Raw genomic sequence first — 9,074 nt, 5'->3', positions numbered from 1 at the left:
CAAATAAATCAGGAAACTATGCCTGCACGTTTACAGCACTACTGCTCTTTTTTTTAACCAATGGAAATTAATTACACCTTTTAGCGTCACTCAATTATTGGAGGCTTTTTGCCTCCAATAGATCAATAAATAAATAAATAGTCATATTTTACTTTCTGAGTCCATGGATCAGTTCCAATTTTTGGTAAGAGGTACTGAAACAAAGACCCATGTTAAGTTTGTATACTTGTTGCTATTTCAAGCCTTTATCACCTCCACCAAGTAGGTTATGTTTTTGGGAGAGTTTCTCTCTTTGTTTGTTTGTTTGTCTGTGAACAACATAATTAAAAAAGTAACGCACCGATCTTCATGAAATTTTCAGGAAATGTTCAAAATGGGATAAGGAAGAAGCGATTAAATTTTGAAAGTGATCTGGATCACCATCTGGATCCAGGTTGTTTTTAAAGGATTCTTTATCATTGTTAGATAGGTATGTTTTCACCATATCTGCATAAAACTCGACAATAAATGGTCAGATTGCTTTGCAAAACAATACAAGACAAGGTCACAGTAATTTCTGCAATATTATAGATGCTAAGATCTGGAATATGAAAAATGTACTAGGTAATCATCATTTTTAACAGGTAACAAATTGTTGTACAAACCTGCAACTAACACCAAATTGTAGCAGACAGTCTGCTGAAAAGAGTATAACATTTAAGTTGAACAAAAGTGTTGCGTGACATTTACAATATGCTTGGTGGAGGTCTGCACTCTGAGTGTTTCATTATTTGTTGAAAGGAATTGACAACGGACCATGTTACTGGGTGAGAGTAACATGCAGTAAAGGGCTGCAGTACAGTAAAGAATCCAGCCCTTCTGTTTTTAAAGACTATTGCCTCTGTACATGGGGCACACACCATTAGGCAAAACCAGGGTCCCTTGGCCTACTTTTCAGTGCAATGAAGAATTGACATGGCAAATCACTCCAAGAGCTCCTTGGTGAAGTTAACAGCTCTTAACATACAAATTACATTTCAGCAGACAACAGGGTTTCCATTTGATGGACAGGTTTCTTGGAATTTTGTTGTTAAATTAGACTTGCAGTGTTCAGTTTTACCCTGTGTTATTGTAAATGGCAACAATCTCAAGTTTAAAGAAATTTCATATTAACCACAAGTGCCCAATTGGAGCTTATAAGGAACACTTCATTCATGTTAGGCCTGTATGTGAGTCAATTTGTTTGATGAATAATGAGCCTTAAAAAAAATCACTCCAATTTCCTCATGTTACTAACCGTCCTCATCTGCCAGAGCAGATTTGTGAACTCCGTGATATAATTTCACAGCTTGTAACCTCATGACTGTCTCTGACACGTCTGGTAACCCAAGTGCTGACACAGAGCAGAGCCCTCACCCTGCATGGTGCTGACACTGACATATGGCATCCTGTGAAGAAGATACCTCCACCGTCTCTGCTGCAGGTGGATCAGACATCAGCGCTTTGCTAATCGAACTAAATCTAACCGCCTCTCAGCAGCCTGACCTTGACTTTCACATGCACTGCAGGTGCTTGTAGCATGCAGCAGGAATCATAGATTTGTCATTTATTTGCTCATTAATCTTTCCTACATACTAACACAGTCAAGATATCCCTCAGAAGCTTGTGTGGCTTCATACAAGCAGGCCTGGAAAATAGTCCCCTGTGATCTATCTTCAACACCATCATCATCATCATGAAGGTACACAACCACAAGCATGTTTACCAACGCCCCCACAAGTAGAGGCATGACATAAATATACCATTCATTATAGCAACCAGAAACATGGCTTCGACATGTAATCCCAGTGTCAGGCTCTCCTGCACGCACTCCATCAACTTAAGATGATAAATAGAAGACGCTGCTGTGAGGGGGTAGGCGGGTAAACAGAATGAGGGAATACATGTATAAAGAGGTGAGAGGGTCTGGTGTAAGAGGTCAGAAGGATGGTTTTAAGAAGGGTAACCATAGGTCCTCTTTTGCCCGGACATGTCCTCCTTCTTGGTTGTAAAATTATGTCCGTGAAATTTCATGAAATTCTCCAAAATGTTTGGCTTTTGCGCACCTTTTTCTACAGACCATTAATATTTTCAATAAAGGGCTGTGCTGGGCCATTGGCATTAATCTGATGTGCCTTCCTGTCAAGATGTTGAGCAAACACATCACATGCATCACGACACAAAAGACAAAAAAGGCAGACAAAGACAGGAAAGGAAGAAAAGGAAGACAAAGAGGATGAACAAAAAAAATTAAGCTACCTCCTAGAAAACAAGACGCTGCATCTCAAGTGTTTATTTCTGTGATTTTGATTCATTATTCATATTTTTACTTTGACCAACACAAAACAAGAGTGTGTGACCTTTCTTGTTCTTTTGTTACAACATGACAAAAATGCTTCTGTTTTTCTTTTTCCTTTTGTTTCACTAAGATTTTGAGGCATTATTTTTAGTTTTCCACAAGAGAAGTATATTTTCAGCAGTAGGCTGCCTTTCTTTTTCTTTTTATTCGAGCCTGTTTTGAGGCTGGTTTATGTTTATGTTACAGTAAATGTTCTTTTCTAACAGAAAATGATTCAAAATAAATGTATGGTTTATAGAGCTTCCTAGTCATTTTTTGGGCATCTATAGTTGTTTTTGCAGCATCTACAAGAGGCTGGGTAAGGTGTCTCCTTTTTGGTTTTCAGAATATGGTCACCCTAGTTTTAAGATTAAAAAAGAGACAAAAACAAAACTGAAAACAATCTCTGGTTTTATATCAGGATTCTTTTTTCTAACATAGATCAACGCATAGGAGGCTCTGCTGATAAATGAAATACTGAAGTTCATTTTCGGCCCAAGGACTATTTAATGTGATGTGTGTCTGTAGATATGACCAAAGTTAGAAAGTCAGGCAGTTTTTCAGAATTTTCTGAAAAAGCACTTTTTGTACAAGCACTACGCATTCCATGGAAAAATAATCAACAAAAAACATCACAATTCTAATTAATGAGTGAGGTTCAAGATAACAAAACAAACCAATCAGTGAGCAACAAAGGATGGAAGAATTAACATAGGACTCAACATAGCAGGAACTGAGGAGAAGCGAAAAGGTTATCATGAGTTTGTTGAGAGGAAACACTTAAATGTTAGACTTCTAAACAGCTCTTAATAATTTTATTTTTTTCCAGAATCTGATATTTTTTAGCTGTTTCTTCACTGACTTAACTGTCCACATTCTCAGCAATAAGATCCATGAAAAGGAGCTTATTAGAGCAGCTCTTAAAGGACTCACTTTTTTTTCCTTGTGATGCCTACAAAGAAATCCAGTTTTATCTCAAAAAAGGTTGCACATCACAGAAAGTAAAAGTCAGTTGAGAAAATTTTTAAAGTTTCTCCAAAAAGCAGGTGAATAAAAACAGAGGCAGCACCAACACAACTTCTTGTCTTGCTTGTTTATTGTGCCGAATTATCCTCCTGTCTGACTTCAGGCGAGGTGTTTAAATGTGCAGGCATGAAAATTCCATTTGGATCCATCTTAAGCAATGATAAGAAGTCAGAAGAAGTTATTTCATTTCTTATCTCCGCTCAAACTTTGAAGTATCAGGTCTTACATCATGTACAAATTGCCACACGGCAATTGCATTTCTGCAGAACTTTGTGAATTTTTCAAGCTCAGTGGTCTGCAGGATAAAGCGGACCTGCAGGGGTGAAGTGAAAGGACAGGACGTGTGACGATGACCTCACTTGGGCTCTGGTCCTCCTTTTCCACCTCATTTATCGCTCCACAGTCTGACTGAGGAGGATTTATCCACCTGATTACCCAGGTAGGTATCCCACCCATCTTCACCCTGTTTCACTAAACAGGAACAGCTTGAGGTTTCAGTCTGTGACCCACAGCTTACAGAGAGAGCCCACATGTGCATGGGGACAGCATGCTTCACAAAGAAAGTCCCCAGCCAAGATCTGAACCAGCTGTGAGAGAAAGAACCTGAACCACTTCACCACTGTGCCGCCTGTAATAAAAGCACAAGTCCCTCTATTGTTTCTTTGCATAACAGTTTGTCGAATGTCTTTAGACTTTAACGTAAGAAGTCATGCGAAGAAAGAAGAAGAAAACATATTAGAGAACCATTTTATACAGAAACTTTTAGCATCAGCTTTATTGTATACTGCTTGTAAATAACTTCTAGTGTACATTATATGGTACTATCTGCAAAAAATTGTGTGTGTGTATATATATATATATATATATATTAAATATATATATATATATGAACTACTTAACCCTAACACTGAACAACACTTCTGTCAAAGTGCATAGAATGACATGTAAGACTTAAAGTGCTACTTTTCTTCAAAGCTACATACCAGAAAAGCTGTTTTAATTAGATAATAAAACATTTTTATTAGTTTAACATTTTATACCAACAACCAACATCCACTCATATGTTTGCAGGGCGACCTAACGAAACCTGCCTTACAATCTTCAGTCAGATAAAAAGGACTATAAAACATATGGTAGAGTCTTAAACACAAATGTATAAGCAGTTCTAAGGCAAACATCAATGAAATGATGCTTGTGAGTTACTTCTGAAAATGCATAATGTTTACACACTATGGAAAAACTAGTGCTGTACACACAACATTCACATTGTGTCACTTTATGGTCATTCTGTGAAATTGTTCAGTTTGCTATCTACACATCAAGCAGCATAGTAGGGACAACTAAATTGATTTGGATTCTCATTTTGTCTCCACCTGATAAATTTAAGACCAATGTTCTTCTTTTGGCTTTGCTCTTGTCTCTATCTCCTCTAGGGATAAATAGCTGGCTCCATAAGCTGCTATCTGCACCTGCAGACCTGCAAGTAATCTGAACGAAATCCTCCAAACCTAAAAGGATCCAGTTTGTGCAGGAAAACCAGACAGCGAATCAGTCCTTGTAGCTTTTTCTCACCGATCTCCTAAACTGCTGGACCAAGCAAAGCCATAGATCCAACAGAAGGATTAAAAAACAATAAATGAAAAACAGCGATCATCCAGATTCTCTCAAAACCACCAAGTTATGAAGTAATCTGTGTGGTGTGTTAGTGAAATATCCAAAGGACATGTTGGCTACATCATCTCTTTATATTCCTCTCTTAGTAACACTGCTCTGGCAAATGCGCATCCTTAATTAGTAAGCAGTCTATGTTTAAAGCAATGCAGCTGCCAGATGCTGTCCACTGATGAGCATAAAGCCAGTAATTAGGTAAATATTGGACTTGTGCTTAAAAAGTGGGGTCAAACATCAAGTCAAATAAGGTCAAAATGCAATGAATGTGCAATCTGTGAAGGAAAGATTTGCTTTTCATTCTGTTTCATTGGATGTAAATGCTAGTTTTGAATTCACATTTCATCTCTTAGCTAAAGATATCAAATCAGTGTGTAATGAATATCTAACAGAGAAATTTGATTTGAGTTTAAAAAAAAGAAAGCAAACTTGTGCATCTTCAAATGAGAGAACAGTGCTCTACTCCGTCTAACAGCCTTGATTTGTGATTTGGGAAGCTAATGTGAGTATATTGTTACACAAAATGAGTAATTCAGATGTAAATGGAAGCAGGAAGGCAAGCCGCAGCCTCGTACTGACATGTCGTCCTGCACACGCAGGGAGGACGAGGCCCCTGGAGGAGGCAGAGCTGAGAGTTAATGATCTTTCTGTATGCAAAGGCCACGGTTCAAAAGGCACTGGGATGATAGGAAGTGGCAAAACCCCATTAACTCCATGACAGAGTCTGCCACCAGTAATACCCTCTCTTCCGCTTTCTTTCTCTCCTCAACAGTTCTCTTCCTTCCTCCCTTTTTTCTCCTTTCTCAGTGTTTCTTTCTTTCACCTAAAATTCACTAAGTTGCTCCCCTATATCTGTATTTCTGTATTGTTTAACTATGTTTTTCATCTTTTCATTCCTCCCCTTGAGACTTTCATTTCATGCACACTAAATCTGATGATTAGATAATCATACTAGGGTAACTGTTAATATGTTTAATTGGTTCACAGTAAACTGATGCCCTTTTTAATAAACTTTTTTAGGGAAACCTGTTTTTTTTTTTCTATCCTAGTGCTTTCAAGGTATAACAATGAATGTATCACAATGTCAATGTAAGTATAGTTGGCAAATCTGCATATAGATGCATTGAATGTTGAGGTTTAAAGACATTTTCTAAATCTGGAGTAGAATGAAGGTTGTGTGGCAAAAGACAATTACTTCTTGTTTTAAAATATCAAAATTTGATGGTCCTCCTTTGAATGAAAACTCAATCTGAACAAAAGTACTCCATCAAGTTGTGAGGGTATTGCTGACAAATGAAGTTAATATGTAGCTAATACTGATGCTGAACGCATCTGCATGCAAATATTTGCATGCAGAATGTGTTCAGAAAAAAAAGACTGTTACAATATCTGCACATTTAAGAGAAAAGCAAACAGTGTACACTATAATGACTTTCACTTTTATGCACATAGGAGACTTTTTGTGAGTCTTGGTGAAACACATATACCATGTGGGATAAGTAGTGAAAAACCCAGTTTAAGGGCTGAACACTTGTAGGGAGCACGATGGAGCTATTTTTGCCAGGCTATTCTCAAGACCAAGAGAATCAGTCTAACTATATTATATAACTATATTTTTTTCTTTCCTAGCCTGATACCCAAGTGAATTTTGGTGAGTTTGGTCAAAGAGGTCACAATAAAACAATTGTGAGGTCTCTGTTGTGTCCCTGTTCTTAGCAGAGCACTTTAGCCCAAATAATAGCAAGATAAGATAATTAAGTTTTGGGATTTTGATTTTAAAAGAAAAAGACTGTAATTAATTTTCTGTCATGGTGAATTTCACTCCATTATAAGGTGTTCTGCTTTCACATGTAGGCAGTAGAAAAAATGTCTTGTGTTTTAATGAAGGCCAGGTCAGAGGAATCACAGGTTTTCAAAGCCTGTTTGATGTCCCTCTGTCGCTGCTCTTGATGTCTATTTATTCAGTTTCTGCCCTTTTAGTCCTACTTTGCTGTCTTCTCATTTGTACCTTCTGATTACTGTAAAGTTTTACTCGTCTTTCTAGACTTCATCTTGAATCTCACGAATTCATTTAAATTAAAAGCATATAGCCATCCCTCATGTCAGATGATTCACTGAAACTTTGTCAAACGTGTCCTGTAGACTCATTTATGGCTATATATCTCAGAAAAGACTAAGAGTCCAGACTCAAAGGCAGGGCTGCAGACAGGGCATGATATGTCAGAAGCACCCAGCAAGACACATACTAATGACCCGGACTTGCTGCCATTTAGTTTCTGTCATAGCCAGCCAGCTTCAAAATGCCACCAACTGCGTGCATATAAATCATCATACACAGAGAGAGACAGAGAGGTAGAGAAGAGATACAGTGTGCATCTTTAGTCACAAATTGCTGTTATACATGACTCAGTGAAGTCTTATTTTTGTGTAATTTGATTTTAATTGGGCTGTAAACAGCACCATTTTTGCACATTTGGCCTGAGGCATTAGCTGCAGCTCCTCATGGCATTCATCTGACTCAGTAAGAGAATACATGGACAAAGACAAATTGAAGAGATAATAAGAAGATCCAAAATAAAGGAGATACAAATCAGAGTACTTGAAAATGCATAGGTTTGCTTGTTTCCTTAAGAACAAGCCTGACCTCCTTCCTTCACAAAGACACTGGATCAATAAATGAATATGTAACTGTGATCCAGAGAGGATCCTTTCTTTCTTCAACATTTAGACTCAATTTTACCTTTGGGCAGCGGATGCTCATCGGTAAAGCTGATCATCATAAGTCAGCAAACTGGGGATTAGATCTCTGGCTTATGCACTCCACATGTTAAAGTATATTTGGACAAGTTCCTCAACCCTGGTTGCTTCTGAAGGTGTGGATACAGGTGTATAAATTGATGTGTGTATGGGATTACATCAGTCCTGATGGGCAGCTTGGCACTGTGTGGAAAATGGACAGTACAACAGCTATTCTAAGTGAAGCCATCATTTTTAGAGCTCCCCCTGGTGACCGTCTGCTTCCTCCATCATAACAGATACAGACCATAACAGAGCTTAATATGCTTTATTTCTCTAACCATACTTCTGTCATAGCAGTAGGTTTTAGCCATGCTGATTCATATGCTCATTTTCCTGAGAGGCTAAATTTGATAAGCTATTTAATATCAAAAAGCGAAATAAGTCACACATCTTTTGCTGTATCCCATCACAGGGATCACCATCACCACCAATCCAGCTCTACAAAATGTTGCTCACTGACTGTCAAATCAGCCCCAAACTGCTATCTGTCTCACTTAGGCGACCAAATCGGGGCTGTGAATCCTCATGCCTGAGGGATTTTCCTCTAAACGTGGAGTATTTTTGATCAATTTCCTCAATGTGTCATTTTTTGTGTAATGGGTAGACTGTTGAGCAGCTGATTATGACCAGAATTCCATCAGGCGCTCAGGCTGCTGTCCATGGTACTGAAAGTGACGTGATTAAAGAGGAGCTTTATTCAAGCTACAAAGACAGAAGTGGCAGCCACACCTGCACATCACAGATCTAAATTCCATATAAAAGTGAAGGCCTGTTGCGTAGGTGGAAATATGGTAAAGTGGTGCCACCTGCTGACCCAACATGGAACTACAAAACACAGAGGACTCAGGAACTCATAGGCCACTACATTTCTACTTGATTTCTACGTAGATCAAATTCAGGGAGCATTGTTGACTCTTTTAATTCTTTAGTAAAATGTGGAACACTGGTTTTACTGTCAGATTAAATTATATATAAAAATAAAACGGACAAAAGTGTAAGGACATTCACTTAAAGCATGTCACATAAAAAAATAAATACTGGGAATGCGTAGGAACCAGAGCATCCCAAAGAACCTCAGCTCAGTCTCAGCTTCAAGCAGACACTTAGGTAACATCAAATTCAACAATTCAAGTGGTTTTGTTGGAACTATCTGTCCACTGGAAGATGAAATCAAATAAGCTAGAGTGTACCAAAGGTCAAAGTATTTGCAGAATGTAGGATTTGT

The sequence above is a fragment of the Halichoeres trimaculatus genome, unplaced genomic scaffold (genome assembly GCF_033239565.1).
Source record: "Halichoeres trimaculatus isolate MK-OKI-2021-1 unplaced genomic scaffold, fHalTri1.1 fHalTri1_scaffold_2, whole genome shotgun sequence".
Taxonomy (NCBI): Eukaryota; Metazoa; Chordata; class Actinopteri; order Labriformes; family Labridae; genus Halichoeres; species Halichoeres trimaculatus.
The sequence above is the reverse complement of the archived record's forward strand: the minus strand, read 5'-3'. Positions refer to the sequence as shown.